Consider the following 12,664-nt stretch of genomic DNA (forward strand, 5'->3'; position numbering starts at 1 on the left):
CTGCCTCCCGTGGTGACGAGCTCAGGAGCAGAGTCACTCTAGAATATCAGGGTTGGAAGGCACCTCAGGAGATCATCTAGTCTAACCCCCAGCTCAAGTTTTTTGCCCCGGTTCCCTAAATGGCCCCCTCAAGAATTGAACTCACAACCCTGGGTTTAGCAGGCCGATGCTCCAACCACTGAGCTATCCCCTCATACTCTGCAGGGAATGGCCCCTGGGTGGGTTAAGACCAGATCCCGTTTTTCAAGGAACCAGTGTCTGAGTTCGCTATGGTCAATGGGGCAGGTCCCCCCAGCGTTAGGACTTTCAGGGGGCAAGATGCCGTGATTTATTCTTTGTACGACAGTAGAACCTGGAGCCCCCAGCTGAGACCAGGCCCCCATTATGGCAAGCGCTGTACAATTACAGGCTCTGAAGAACTTACAGTCTAACTGGACAACTGGGGCCAGGGAAACTGAGGCCTGGAGAGGGGAGGTGACTTGCCCAAGGGAACCCAGCAGGTCCTGGGCAGGCCCAGGGCCAGATTCCAGCCACGCCCTGGCTCACTTCATACATGACACTGGTACTTTCAGGAGGGAAGCGGTGACTCCTCTGCATGAACAATGAGACACTGCTCCGGGGGAGCGCACGGTACCAGGGCTTGCCCTGCGTTCGGCGACACCGAAGGACTTTGGAAAACCTAAAGTGTTGTTCCCCGCGGAGGCTGTTTGATTGGTCACCTTTCCCCCTGCTCGGAAGGTGAAACCGCCGCATGGCTGCCCAGGTCACACCCGTCACAGACGGGCTGAGAACCCTCGCCCGGTGGCCACGGGGACTGCGTGTTAGCCGGGGAGTGGGTGGCAGAGAATTCAGCACGAGGCCTGTTCATATGGTCAGTACAACCGCCACCCCTGGCTCTGTTACAGCCAGTGCAGTGAGTTGTGTCCACACAGCCGCACCGATCACGCTGGCTACAGCTTTGTACCTCTCTGGGGCAGCGTGGAGGAGGGCTGGGCGGGAAGCAGGCAGCTGTTGCTACAGGGCTCCAAGGGGATCCTGTGGCTTTGCCGCCCAGTCCAGGAGCACAAGGACTTAGCAAGGGTTTATTGTCCCAGCCAAGCTCACTGGGCAGCCGAGCCCGGAGGCCGCTGAGTCCCTGACACAACACACTAGGGGATCCCCCTTCACACAGAGCGCCGGGAGCAAGGAGAACGTGCCAGTCCAGTGACACGGGGGGATCCCCTCTGCCAGGGACAGCCCTGAGCCAGCTAAAGCCTCTGCAGAGCATGACCCACAGGTGGAGACCAGCCATGTTTAGATCCAGCCCCCTTCACTAACTGGTTCCACATTCAGTTAGTGCTGGAGCATATGCAGAACCCAGCAGTTCAAATCCTTCCAAAGATCAAGTGCCCATTTCAACGGGGTCACGAGGATGTAGCGGGTGACTCACTGGTACTCACCAGCGCCTGGCCCCCGACCTTCAACACCTGCACGTCTGACCCGGCCCTTCCACCTGCCCTGTAGATACAGGGAGTTCCAGGCAGTTTGCTGTGCGGGGAGCTTTCAGGAGAGACCCCCAGACCAAGGTCCTCTCTCCTTGCAGTGGATAAGCCATGGGGTTTGCTGAGATGTCCTTTGCCAATATCACTCCTTCCCCAAGCTGTGCACATGCTGTCTGTGCCCTCCCCCAGACCTGGCTGCATTTCCACAGCACTGAGATTAGAGGTACTAGAGAAATTTAAAAGATGTGGATGAGGAGGCTGGGGAGGCCAGGACGGCCCGGCCTCGGGGCTAAGACTAAAAAGCCTGTCCCAGAACCCTGCCTCGGCTGCCTGTCTGCCCCCAGCCCAGGTTTGGCTGGCAGGAGCACTTTTCACCTGCCACAGGAAAGGCTGGAGTAGAGTTTATTGCCCAGCCAGAAACTGATCCCAGGTGCAGATCAAAGCACTGAACAGTAAAGACCTTGGCAGTGGAACACCACCTGCCTCCCCAGGACTCGCGGTGGCGCTGGGCCCAGGCACACAGCCAGAGCCCGCCCCAGCGGCAGGTGTGTGGGCCAGATGTAACTCCAGGCAGGTTGTGCCAGGGCTGGAAAAGGAGAGAGAGTCAGAGGGAAGGTGAAAAGGGGACAGGCAGCAGGAGAGAATGAAGAGGAGGGGAAAGCCCAGGGAAGGAGAAGGAGGGATGGGAAAAGAAGGGGAGAAAGGGATAAAGGAAAGATCAGGAAGGCAGCTCAGGGAGCACCAGAGAAGCCGGAGTTGGGCACGGTGAGGGAGTGGGAAGGGGAGACTGAGCCAAGCGACACGGCAGAAGTTTGCAAAGACTTTTTATGCAGCCCCCACCATCTTCAGGGGCAGATCTCACCAGACTCGGCAGCAATCGGTACCCAGAGGTGAGTCCGCCACCAAAAATCCAGGGCGCTGCAGGAAGTTACTCAGTAGGGGGGACTCGGAGCCAGTGTCCCAACACCGTAGTAGGGGGCACTGTGCTACAGGAAGGGGGAGGTGACTCAGTTTGCCTCATCAGGGCTCAGAGGAAGGGAGGCCAAATTTGGGGTTGTTTGAGTAAGGCGTTCCTGAGATCCAAGCCCCCTACAAAGATCCCACACTCCCCAAATGTGGCAGCTCTTCTAACACGTGGGCTCCAACCCTGGCTCTGACCTACCCCACTCTGAGGCCTGCTCAGAGCTGATCTCGCCCGGTGCTGGCACTTCTTGCCCCTCTGGGGAAGCAATATTGAAGAAGTGAATCGGGGTAATGTGTGGAACTATGGCACCGAACAAAGCAAAGACCAGGGCTCTGATCTGATGCAAGGCAGGGGACTTGCAGAAAGCCAGCTGTCAGAGCACACTCCCGTGCTGGTCATTAAACCTGAGACCCATCCACGCTTTGTCAGCTGATGTCCAGCTTTTCACGAATGGGTGTCGGGCACACTGGCTGCATTCTGCAGAGGCTCCTGTTCAGAGTTTTGCCCTCAGAGCAAAGCTTCCGCGTTAAGAGCTGATGTTCCAAAGTGCTCCAAAAATCCGTGGGCAGACTCCGGTTTTATGGCAGCAGCAATGTCAAGGAGCAGAGCATTAAACTCAAGGGAAGATGAAAGACAGTACCTTGCAGCATCATTCCCATAACGTAATCCCGGGTTTCCTGAACAATGGCACTGAGTGTGATCAAAGAAAAGCAAATATCTGCAACTCTCAGCAGCAGCCTGATCAAAGGGGTCGCCGTGCACCAGGAAATGCACCTATCACAGAAAGCCCTGTTGTCAAGACTGGCACGGTGCCCGCCTTGACCAACGTGGTGCCAGGATTCTGGCTTCAGTCAAACAGCAAGTTATTTTTCCCATGAGAAATCAAGGCAGAAAGCAAAAATCCAACTTTTAACACCAATCTACACAAACCAAGGGATGTCCTCTGTCACTTACACCCCTACAAGAGCTGTTGTTCCTTGGGAAAAGGGGGCTAAAGGAAATCTCAGACACTGGGAAAATATTCCTTACCCCGCCCTTATTAAAACAGTCCTGGCAAATCTCACTCGCCCCCAAGATATTGAACATAAAACAATAGGACTATAGAACTGCTTGAATTAAGCAGGCCACAAACTAAGCATTTAAAAACAGTCCTCTAGCCTCAAAGGCAGCATTTCTGAAGACCTTTTCCACCCTGTTAAAATGAAAACCCCAGTGCGCCCTGCGCTGGGGCTAGGGGCAGGCTTGCAGAAGATTCCCATCCCATCAGCCTGGCCTTTGAGGGTTTCTGACCTGAAGCAGGGTTCTGTAGCAGCAAGCAGAAAGAGCTCGGTGTTGTCCTGCAGGGCTCATGGGCTCGGTTCTACTGTTGCGTCTCTAGGGGAACCGTGCCGGTATGTGTGCTCCCTGCCAGCCAATCCCTCCCCCGTTCCACTACACCAAACCATGCAGGGCAATTACATGCAAATAAATGCTGGGTTTCAAATCAGTGAAACCCAACACAATCGCCTTCTCCCAGTCCTTCCTCAAGTCTTCTGATGGCAGCACCCCTATTGAGCTATTCCCTGCTGCTGTTGCCAGCTCCAGGGGGCAGAGTTAAGGTGAATGATGGGGTAGGGTGTCCTTAACTCCGTATTTCCCAGTTTTCAGTGGGCTAAGTTTATCCCTGTTCCAGAAGGGTGTGAGGCAGTGCTGGGCAACCTGAGATCCCTGTTGTTTAACAGAGGAGAGGGGCATTGTGGGCGACTTCCCAAGAACTAAGGTGCCCACAGGGTCCAGTCTTGGAATTAAGGCTCTCAACCCATTTCTGTTCTTCCATCGGCCACACCGGTTCTTCACCTCTCCGGGGAGGGGATTGGAAGCAAAACATACTCCAGCTGGGCACAGGATCCCCTCCCAGCTGGCTTTAGTGCAGGCAGCAGCATGTGGGACATGGGGAAATCCTGGAATGGAGCTGCGGGTTCCCCTGAAGTGGAATCAGAGAACAATTCTGCACTTCCGACCTGCCAAGTTCTGCCACCCGCGCCAGGGCTGGGGGGAAGATCCAGCAGCCCCCGGGCATACAGCGATCTGACCCAGTATGGCTGGGTTCTTACAGGGGTTCGATGCCAACCACTGGCCCAGGGCTAGGACTCCTGGGTCCCACGAGCTCCAGGCAGAGGAGGGCTCTGGTGGGGAGCTCCCACCGCACCCTGTCAGCTGTCCATGGAGGGACCTGAGCCAGATGGATTCCAGGCATAACTCCGCTGACCTGGATGTCCCAATGTCCATACGTTGGGGGGGCTCCCCGGGCTCCATTCTCCAGGAGGGGGCTGCCCCAAATTGCCTCATCTGAGAGGGGAGGAGGGTGGAACCCAGCGGGGACCCAGTGCTCTGGTTCTGGCCTGAGCCCCAGCGTCTACTTCGCAGCCGGAGACAGCTGACAGGAACCAGCCACTGGGGGGGTCATTGCAGACTCTTCTCCCCCCGCTGCTAACCCCTTGGGCCAAGGCTCAGCGGGCCCGTACCCCGAGTCAGAGCGTTGTAAGGGAGGCGGCGAGCTCGGAAGCAGAGCCTGCCAGGCGGGACGTGTCCGCCCCGCACATGCAGCTGGCTCTGGGGTGGAGCAGCACCGCTGGCCCGGGCGCGCAGCGAGGCCGCACGGGAGCGCAGGACGGCAAGTGGCCCGTATCCCTGTGAAAGTGCAGGCGGGAGGTTAGCGAGGCCTCCCCCTAAGCCCCGGCTCTTGGGAAACGGGCCTGGGGGTCGCTAACGGCTCCAGCGGCTGCCCGGCAGCCCGGATCAGCACCGGCCGGGAGGGGAGCGCCGCTCCGGGGTCAGCTGGCCCCCGCCACACGGCGCCCGGGCCCCGTTCCCGGCTCGGTAGGGCTGCGGACCCGGGGCGAGCCGGAGAGGCGAGTGGGAGCCGATTGGAGCCGCCTAGCCCGGCCCGCGGCTCCCCCTTCGCTCTCCACTCCCTGAGCCCGGGGGCTGCCCGTTCCCGAGAGCCAGGGACCGTCTGTGCCCCCCCCCCCCGGGACCTCCTCCCCCGCTGCCCTGCGCTCGGTTAGGAGCCCGCGGTGCAGCCCCCCGGCCCCGCTGGCCCAAAGCAAAGGAAGGATCCTGCCCCCCGGACCCGGCGCCCGCCCCCCCAGGGTCACATCTCTCGGCTGCGCGGGGGAGAAGGGACCTGCCCGAAGCGGTACCTCGTCTGCGCGCCGGCTCCCGGCCTCCGATGTCACCGCAGCTCCCCGCCGCCCGGGGTCCATCCTCAGCCCACCGCAGCTGTTCCCCCGGGGGTCCCTGGGCCGCCCCCCGCCGAGCGGCCCGGGCCCACCAGAGACGCCGGGAGCAGAAGGCTCCTCAGCGGCCGTGCGCCAGCCTGGAGCCGCCCCGAAGCATCCCCGGTGCCGAGAGATTTATTCGCTTCATCTCCGGCTGCTGCTGGAGCCGCCTGCGCCGGGGGTGGCGCTGGGTAGCCGGTGGCCACCGCTGGCCTGTGCGTGTGACTCCCTCGGTGCCCGGGCGCTGGAGCCAGGCGGAGCGGGAGGCACCGGCGGGGCTGCGCTGACTTGCCCGCTGGCTTCCGACTTGCCCGCTGGCTTCTCCGCTCCCCGCCGCGCCCTCCCCGCTCCCCGGGGGACAGGTCCTCGCAGCCAAGCAAACAGGTTTGGCCGGTAGCGAGGCAGGAGGCAGAGGCAGCCGGGAACAGTGCCAGCGGGGGAGCGGGAGCGGGCGAGCGGCACAATAGCTGCCCTGTGCTCCGGGCCGGCTCCGGAGAGGGAGAGCCTGCAGCCTGCCCCCGGGTAGCCAGAGCGGGCAGCAGACAGCCGGGCAGGGGCTCGGTGACCTGGAGTCCTCAGGGCTGGTGGTCGATCCCGGGTTCTAGTCCCAGCTCTGTCATTAGCCAGCTGGGTGACCTTAGACAGGTCACGCTCCCCCGTGCCTCAGTTTCCCCCCTGCAATAGGGGGATAATGCTCCCGCCCGCCTTGGCAAAGCACTGGGAGCTCAGCCGGTAGAAAGCGCTGGATAAGAACCAGGGGGTTGCCCTGGAGAGAAATAACTTTGCTTGGAGCCCTGCTGGGGGCAAAGAAAACTTCCAAAATATGCAAGTGCCGGTCCTGGAAACCAGCCACATCCGAGAGTGTGAACTGATTCTGGGTGGTAGCTCGCGCCCTAATGATGCCAGCGTGAAAGGCGCCGGCATTAACTATTTCACTGCCTGGCAAGCAGGCGTAGGGAAAATATCTCCTCTCTGGACTATCCTGGACCCAACAGGGCCACACCACCGCTGCCCATCATTTTCGGAGACGCACCCAGCGGAGGTTAGCTGGGCAGGTTGGTTCCCTGAGAAAAAACTTTCCACTGCAAAAAGTACGTGGGTGTCACCCACAAACACGTTATGGAGCCGTCGCAATGGACAGCCCCGATCCCGGGGTGATGGGCCCTTCCGAATCCCGAGGAGGATGGCCAGGGACGACTGACTCAGAGCCAGGCCCCTGGTCTCTTGGCCAGGGACGTGTCTCTTCCCTGCCCCTCATGCACTGAACGGAGTCTGACTCCAGAGCTGGCCTTAGTCCTTCTTGTGTTTACATGGGGGAGTGTGAATTAAACACCCACCAGCCAAATACCACTCCTGCAATCCCCACCACCACTCGTGCCATCCCCTTCCCCCCAAGTGCCTGGAAATCAGGCCTTTCCCATTTCCCCACTGCTGGGTCTGCACCAGGAACATGAGCTGTGTGAACTGACATGTTGTAATTAACACGTCATCATCGGAACACCCCCACCACCCCCACCAGCAGCACCTGGTGCAGACACAGAGGGAGGTGTTTAAGCCCAAGCCCCAGTGAGCTCCATGGGACAGGGGGAAGCTTCCCAACAGAGCACCTAGAGGAGTCATGTGTGAGCCCCTCATCAAACAACCATGACCTGCTGTCCGGTGGGCGGTGATGTTACATTCACAGCACACAGAGAAGTTAGATGAAAACATCAAAACACTCTAGCTGGAAGGGTTCGATGTCACTTCGCTTTATTTCCTAGAATCCAGACTGCTAATGCACAAGAACCCCAAACCAGAGAGACACAAAGCAGGCTGCTCCCCAAGAGAGGCACAATTCACTCCACCTTCCTTTAGGCTGGCTCTCTGTACACTGACTTCTAAAACTAGATTGCAGGCTTCCCTGCAGAGCCCCCTCACCTGCAAGCCAGGCTAGGAAAAAACCTTAGGATTTAAAGTGTGACAGCCTGTAATTTTGACACAGTTTTCAATACACCACAATGGGAATCTCTGGGAAAGCCTTTGTTCCCTTTAACAGATGCCCTTGAAATCACAGAGTAACTGAGCTAGTGAAGAGGCCCTCTGGGATTCCCCAGGAGAACGCTGTGAGGAAGTAGCAATTTGGGGGGTTCAGAAGTTGTGGCCACATTTGTTTAAGTTGTGGGTTTGATGCGGTCGGTTCATGTACCACACACACACACACAAACAAACTTGCCAGGGCTTGCTACTGGATCCCTGCTTTCCAGATGGATTCCCAGCATCTGTTCAAACACACGGGGGAGGGGGACATGCAAATAATTTCCTAGCGCCTTTGTGGGATTCAAACGCGTCCCTCTATCACTGCCTGGCAAGTCATCGCTTGCAACGGGGCGGTTTCCACACCTTGCGTTACGCGTCACAAAATGGAGCGAAAAATAACTGCACCACCTGTAATGCAGAACACGCAAAAGGGCAGTAAAAGATTGGTCGCCAAACTGAACAGTCACTACTTACAAAGTCAGCCATCTTCTCTTGGTCGTTTTACACACACACACACACACACACACACACACACACACACACACACACACACACACACACACACACACACACACACACACACAGAGCGTGGCGTTGTGACCTGGTCATGCACAGGGTTGCTGCACCGCTGAAGTTTGCAGCACCCGCTGCAGCATGTTAAGATTGCAGTCCCCCTCGTCCCCCACCAAATCCCAGCCTGCAAGTTTCTTACAGCCTGGCCCCACTGGAGATAGCCAGCCCCCCCGCAGAGCCCAGCAATGCAGCCAGGGAATACAAGGGCCTGCCAACAAACCGGGCTGTGTGGGTGGAACTGGCATTGCCAGGGCCATGTTCCCACAGGCACAGCCCACAACCTGCCCTGTGTGGCATGGAGACGTGGCCCTGTGCCCTGCAAAGCGGGTCACTGCACCCACTGATGGTGCCACGGCTCCCCTGGCAGGGCACTGCGTGGCCCCACAGCCTCCTGTGACAGACTGGCCATGAAATGAGTTCCCAGGCCACAAAACCACACCTAGCACCAACTGCAGGGGGTAGATCTGGGCAGAGAGGCTCAACTCCCCTGTCAGCTCTGTACGGGGCCCGTTGGGGGGCAGCCTGGCTATTCCCCACTGGTTGAGAGGCTGACGGCCCTCTCGCTAGTGGCTGGCTCACAGGAGAGGCTTGCGAGAGAACTGGGCTGGATTGGGACACAGGAGATCTACGTTCTATTCAATTCCCTGGGCCCAGATCCTCAAAGGTATTTAGGGCCCTAACACCCTTTGAAGTCAATGAGCGATAGGTGCCTAAATCTCTCTGTGGATCCAGTCCGGCCTCAGTTCCAGCTATTTAATGGCAGTGATATTCCTGCCTGCATCCGCCGGGGCTAGTTAGATTGTCAGGGCTCTGGGGTAGGGACTGGCTCTCACTCTGTCTGTGTGTAATGCCCACAGACCCCAGGCATCGGTGGGCGGGATCGACCCTGGGACCTCAGTGCAGGAGCTTCAGTGGTTTGAGCATTGGCCTGCTAAACCCAGGGTTGTGAGTTCAATCCTTGAGGGGGCCATTTAGGGATCTGGGGAAAAATCTGTCTGGGGATTGGTCCTGCTTTGAGCAGGGGGTTGGACTAGATACCTCCTGAGGTCCCTTCCAACCCTGATATTCTATGATTCTATGAGCGAATAGCTAAGGGTGTAGGCCAGACTCATCAATCTCTCTAAGTGGTCTGGGTGCCACTAGCTGGGACACACGCCACACCCAGGAGGTGTGTGGGTTACCTGTGCAGCAGCTGGCACATCGGGGCCCTGGATCTCAGCCAGGCTCTCCAGGCCCTACAGTAATGGGCTATTTCTGAGACAAGGAAGGATACCAGCCTCTTAGCACCAGCTAAGGGAGTTATTTGTCATCCTCATGGCAAATGCCAAAGAGGGACGTGGCCTCCTTGCAGTTTGAGTTGCCACCTGACTGTTATTCCTGGAGCACCGAGCAGTAAAGGCCTCTCTGCTTCCAGTGCTGATGGCGCTCGGGCCTGGCTGGCGAGCCAAGAGGCGAGGTCCTGCCCCCAAGCCAGAACACGTGCTCCTGAAAGCACCTCCCTGTCGCCCATTCTGGAATGGCCGAGCAGGGTTAACATGGGCCCTGGGACGGAGATGAAGGCAGCACTGGCCCGGGCACTGGGGAGAGGGAGAGACACGCCTCCATGATTGGGCTGAGAGTGGGGGTGGCGTGCTGCTACAAAGGAGATTTCTGCCCCTGGGCTTCCAGGGGAGCTCCATGCCGGGATCTCTGAATTCAGCCTGGGGCCGTGAGTGAGCTGGGTCTGGTAGGCTCAGCTGGGATGGTCTCTTGTGTTTGGGGAGGTGGTTCTGCTGTGGTCAGTGTGACAATATTGATATAAACTAGGACCATATAGAACACGGTTTGTAACCAAAGTCCTGCAGTGGCACCATATCTTATGTAAAGGGGGTCATATAAGGTGTCTAAGACCAGGTTATGGGTTGCTGGTTATAATTATGCTGTCTGTATGTCTGTATCATTTTGTAGTTGAAGTTATGAATATTGGCTCTATCCTGTCTGTATTTCAAATGTGTGCTCTGCTTCTGGGAGACACCCCAGATAAGTTGGTGTTAGCTCTCCCTAGCCTGCTTGATGGCCCATTAAGGACCATCAGCTACACAATGACCCATTGAGAGAAGGCAGATACGCCTTGTAACTCAGCAAAGTATGCAGGGACTTGCCCATGTGACTCCCGACTCCATTTTGCTGTAACTTTCCGCAGTAAGAACAAAGAGGTCTTCTTATACCTGGAAGAGCCTATATAAGGCTGATGCCTCATCTGCATCTTGTCTTCAGTCTTGCTTCTTACCTCTGGAGGGACTTTGCTACAAACTGAAGCTCTGCACAATGGACTGATGACCCATCCCAGCGGGGGATGTTCCAGAGACTTGATTTAAACCTGCAGTTTACTCCATCACTGCTACAACCCAAGGGAATTGCTTGTGTGACTTGTGGTTAGCCAGTGGGGTGAGACCAAAGTCCTCTTTGTCTGGCTGGTTTGGTTTTCCTTAGAGGTGGAAAAACCCCAGCCTAGGGCTGTAACTGACCTGTTTAAGCAATTGGTCCTGAATTGGCACTCTCAGTTGGGTCCTGCCAGAACCGCAGCGTCACAGTCAGTCACTGGGCTTTGGAGAGGAAATGGCCCTCACCCACCAGGGTACGGTGAGGTGGATGCTGCAGAGTCCAGGATCTCACTGTGGGGACAGCTGGGTGGCCACCACCATTGCACGGGGCACAATGCTGCAGAGTCCTGCTCCCTCGCTGCTGGCCCATTCGGCCTCCTGCAGAGCCATGGGAGGAGGAGGGGGCAGCTGCCCCTGCCCCCCGCCCCCCCCCAGCCACCGTGCGGGATCAGCAGCGCCGCGCAAACATCAGCTCCTCATTGGCGCTGTGTGGCCGGGCACATCCCGCAGCCCCCGCGGCCCACAGACGCTGCTCAGCGGGGGCCTGTTTGCCAAGGCTGCAGGCACCCTGCCAGCCCCATCCCCACAGGTCCCAGCTCGGAGCTGCGCTGCCGGGTTCTCTGCCACCCCCGGGGGCTGCTCACTGCTTCTCTCCGGCCCCGGAGCTGGATCGCGCCTGCCGGCCCCAGCATGGTGGAGAGTAGGACTGGGAGCCCAGGGACACTCGCGAAAAAGATCATGCTCTGGGTAAAGCCAGGCCCTGCATGATCTGGAGCTGGCGCTGAGCCGCGCGTTCCCACGGGGTAGGGGCAGCTCACTAAAGCTAAGCAGCAGCAGGCTCGGGCAGCGCCAGGCCAGGAGAGCTGCCGAGCCAGGTGCTCCGGGGGACGCCTGAGTCCTGGCTCAGCTCGACCACGCTGCGAGGGGTGGGGAGGAGCTCCCAGCGTCTCCGGGCCCAGGCCCTGCTAGCAAGGGGCGCTTGTTGGAATGGGGCCCGGGGTTCGGGGCTACTCTTCCCCCAGCAGTGGGTGCCAATGGCCCCAGGCCCACAGGAAAGTTCTGGGGTCAGCGCAGGAGCCGTTAGCAGAGCAGGGTGGGAATAGGGTCACCCTGGGCCGGGAGACACTGGCTGGGTTGTATTAGGCCCCAGGTGATGCCCATCTCCTTGCAGCCCCAGCCCCGTGGGAGGTGAACAGGACATGGGGGCTGGAGCTAGCAAGAGGCCTGTGGCCCGGGGCCAGTTGCTTTCCAGCTCAGATGCACCCTTGCGGCTCCTGCATTGGGCTCCTCCCAGGATCGGCAGCCCTGGGCTGGGTGAGCTCCAGGGACTGCCCGGAGGAGCCAGTGTGAGGGATCCAGGGTGGAGCTTTCCCCTCAGATCCGCTGCCTGGGCATGCCCTCCCCGCACTGTGCCCCCTTCCCAGGGGGGCTGGAAAAGCCAAGTGCTGCACCTGTCCCCTTTGTGGGCACCGAAGGGACTAGGGGCACTTTTCACAAGGGCTGAGCAGCCCCTCGCTGGCTGCATCACGCAGCCCTGCTGCCCGGGAGGGGCGGAACCCTCTGGCCAGAGGTGCCCCGGCCCCAGAGCAGGACATGGGGGGCGCTGCTCGGGGCACAGCAGGGTGGTTTGGCACCGTGATGCAATGGGGCCGGGAGAGCTGCAGGCATCAGGAGACGGGGCCGGGAGGTGGCCCAGGGCTGGGGGGGGGGGCGCTGCCCTGACATGATGGCACCACACGTCAAGGCCCTGCGCTAAGTGGGGAGGTGACAGGGCTGCGGGCCCCCATCGTTCAGTTTCTCCTCCCAGCCGGCGGGGAGCTGGAGACCTGAGTCTCAGTCCCTGGGGCGGGGAGGAGTCAGACCACGCAGGCGTTGGCTTGGCAGAAGAACAGGGGGGCACTCCCCCCCACATGGCTGCATCTAGAGTCCGAGCCTGCAGGGCTCAGGTCTGTCACCTCCCAGTGATTGTGCTGGAGTCTGGCCTCAGGGCTCAGCTTCTCCTGCAAG

At 59.0% G+C, this 12,664-nt stretch overlaps 2 protein-coding genes across 6 annotated transcripts in view; both read right to left on the reverse strand.

Annotated features, from left to right (window-relative positions):
- The window catches only part of ARHGEF19 (Rho guanine nucleotide exchange factor 19), a 29,271-nt gene extending 23,565 nt beyond the window's left edge, over positions 1–5,706 (reverse strand). For 2 of the 4 annotated variants that reach the window (XM_030537289.1, XM_030537287.1), the window contains exon 1: positions 5,628–5,706. The gene's annotated coding sequence lies outside the window, so the exon portion shown is untranslated. Of the gene's footprint in view, positions 1–3,735; positions 3,803–5,627 lie in introns of those variants that run through there. The other 2 variants (XM_030537288.1, XM_030537290.1) reach the window with 2 other exon arrangements.
- Positions 1–12,664, reverse strand: part of LOC115636773 (anoctamin-7-like) — a 49,456-nt gene that overhangs the window by 421 nt on the left and 36,371 nt on the right. Inside the window, exon 24 of one of the 2 annotated variants that reach the window (XR_003997047.1) lies at positions 946–950. The gene's annotated coding sequence lies outside the window, so the exon portion shown is untranslated. Of the gene's footprint in view, positions 1–945; positions 951–2,615; positions 2,621–12,664 lie in introns of both variants that reach the window. The other variant, XR_003997048.1, reaches the window with a different exon arrangement.

This window comes from Gopherus evgoodei, chromosome 18, assembly GCF_007399415.2.
Source record: "Gopherus evgoodei ecotype Sinaloan lineage chromosome 18, rGopEvg1_v1.p, whole genome shotgun sequence".
In the NCBI taxonomy this organism is placed as follows: Eukaryota; Metazoa; Chordata; order Testudines; family Testudinidae; genus Gopherus; species Gopherus evgoodei.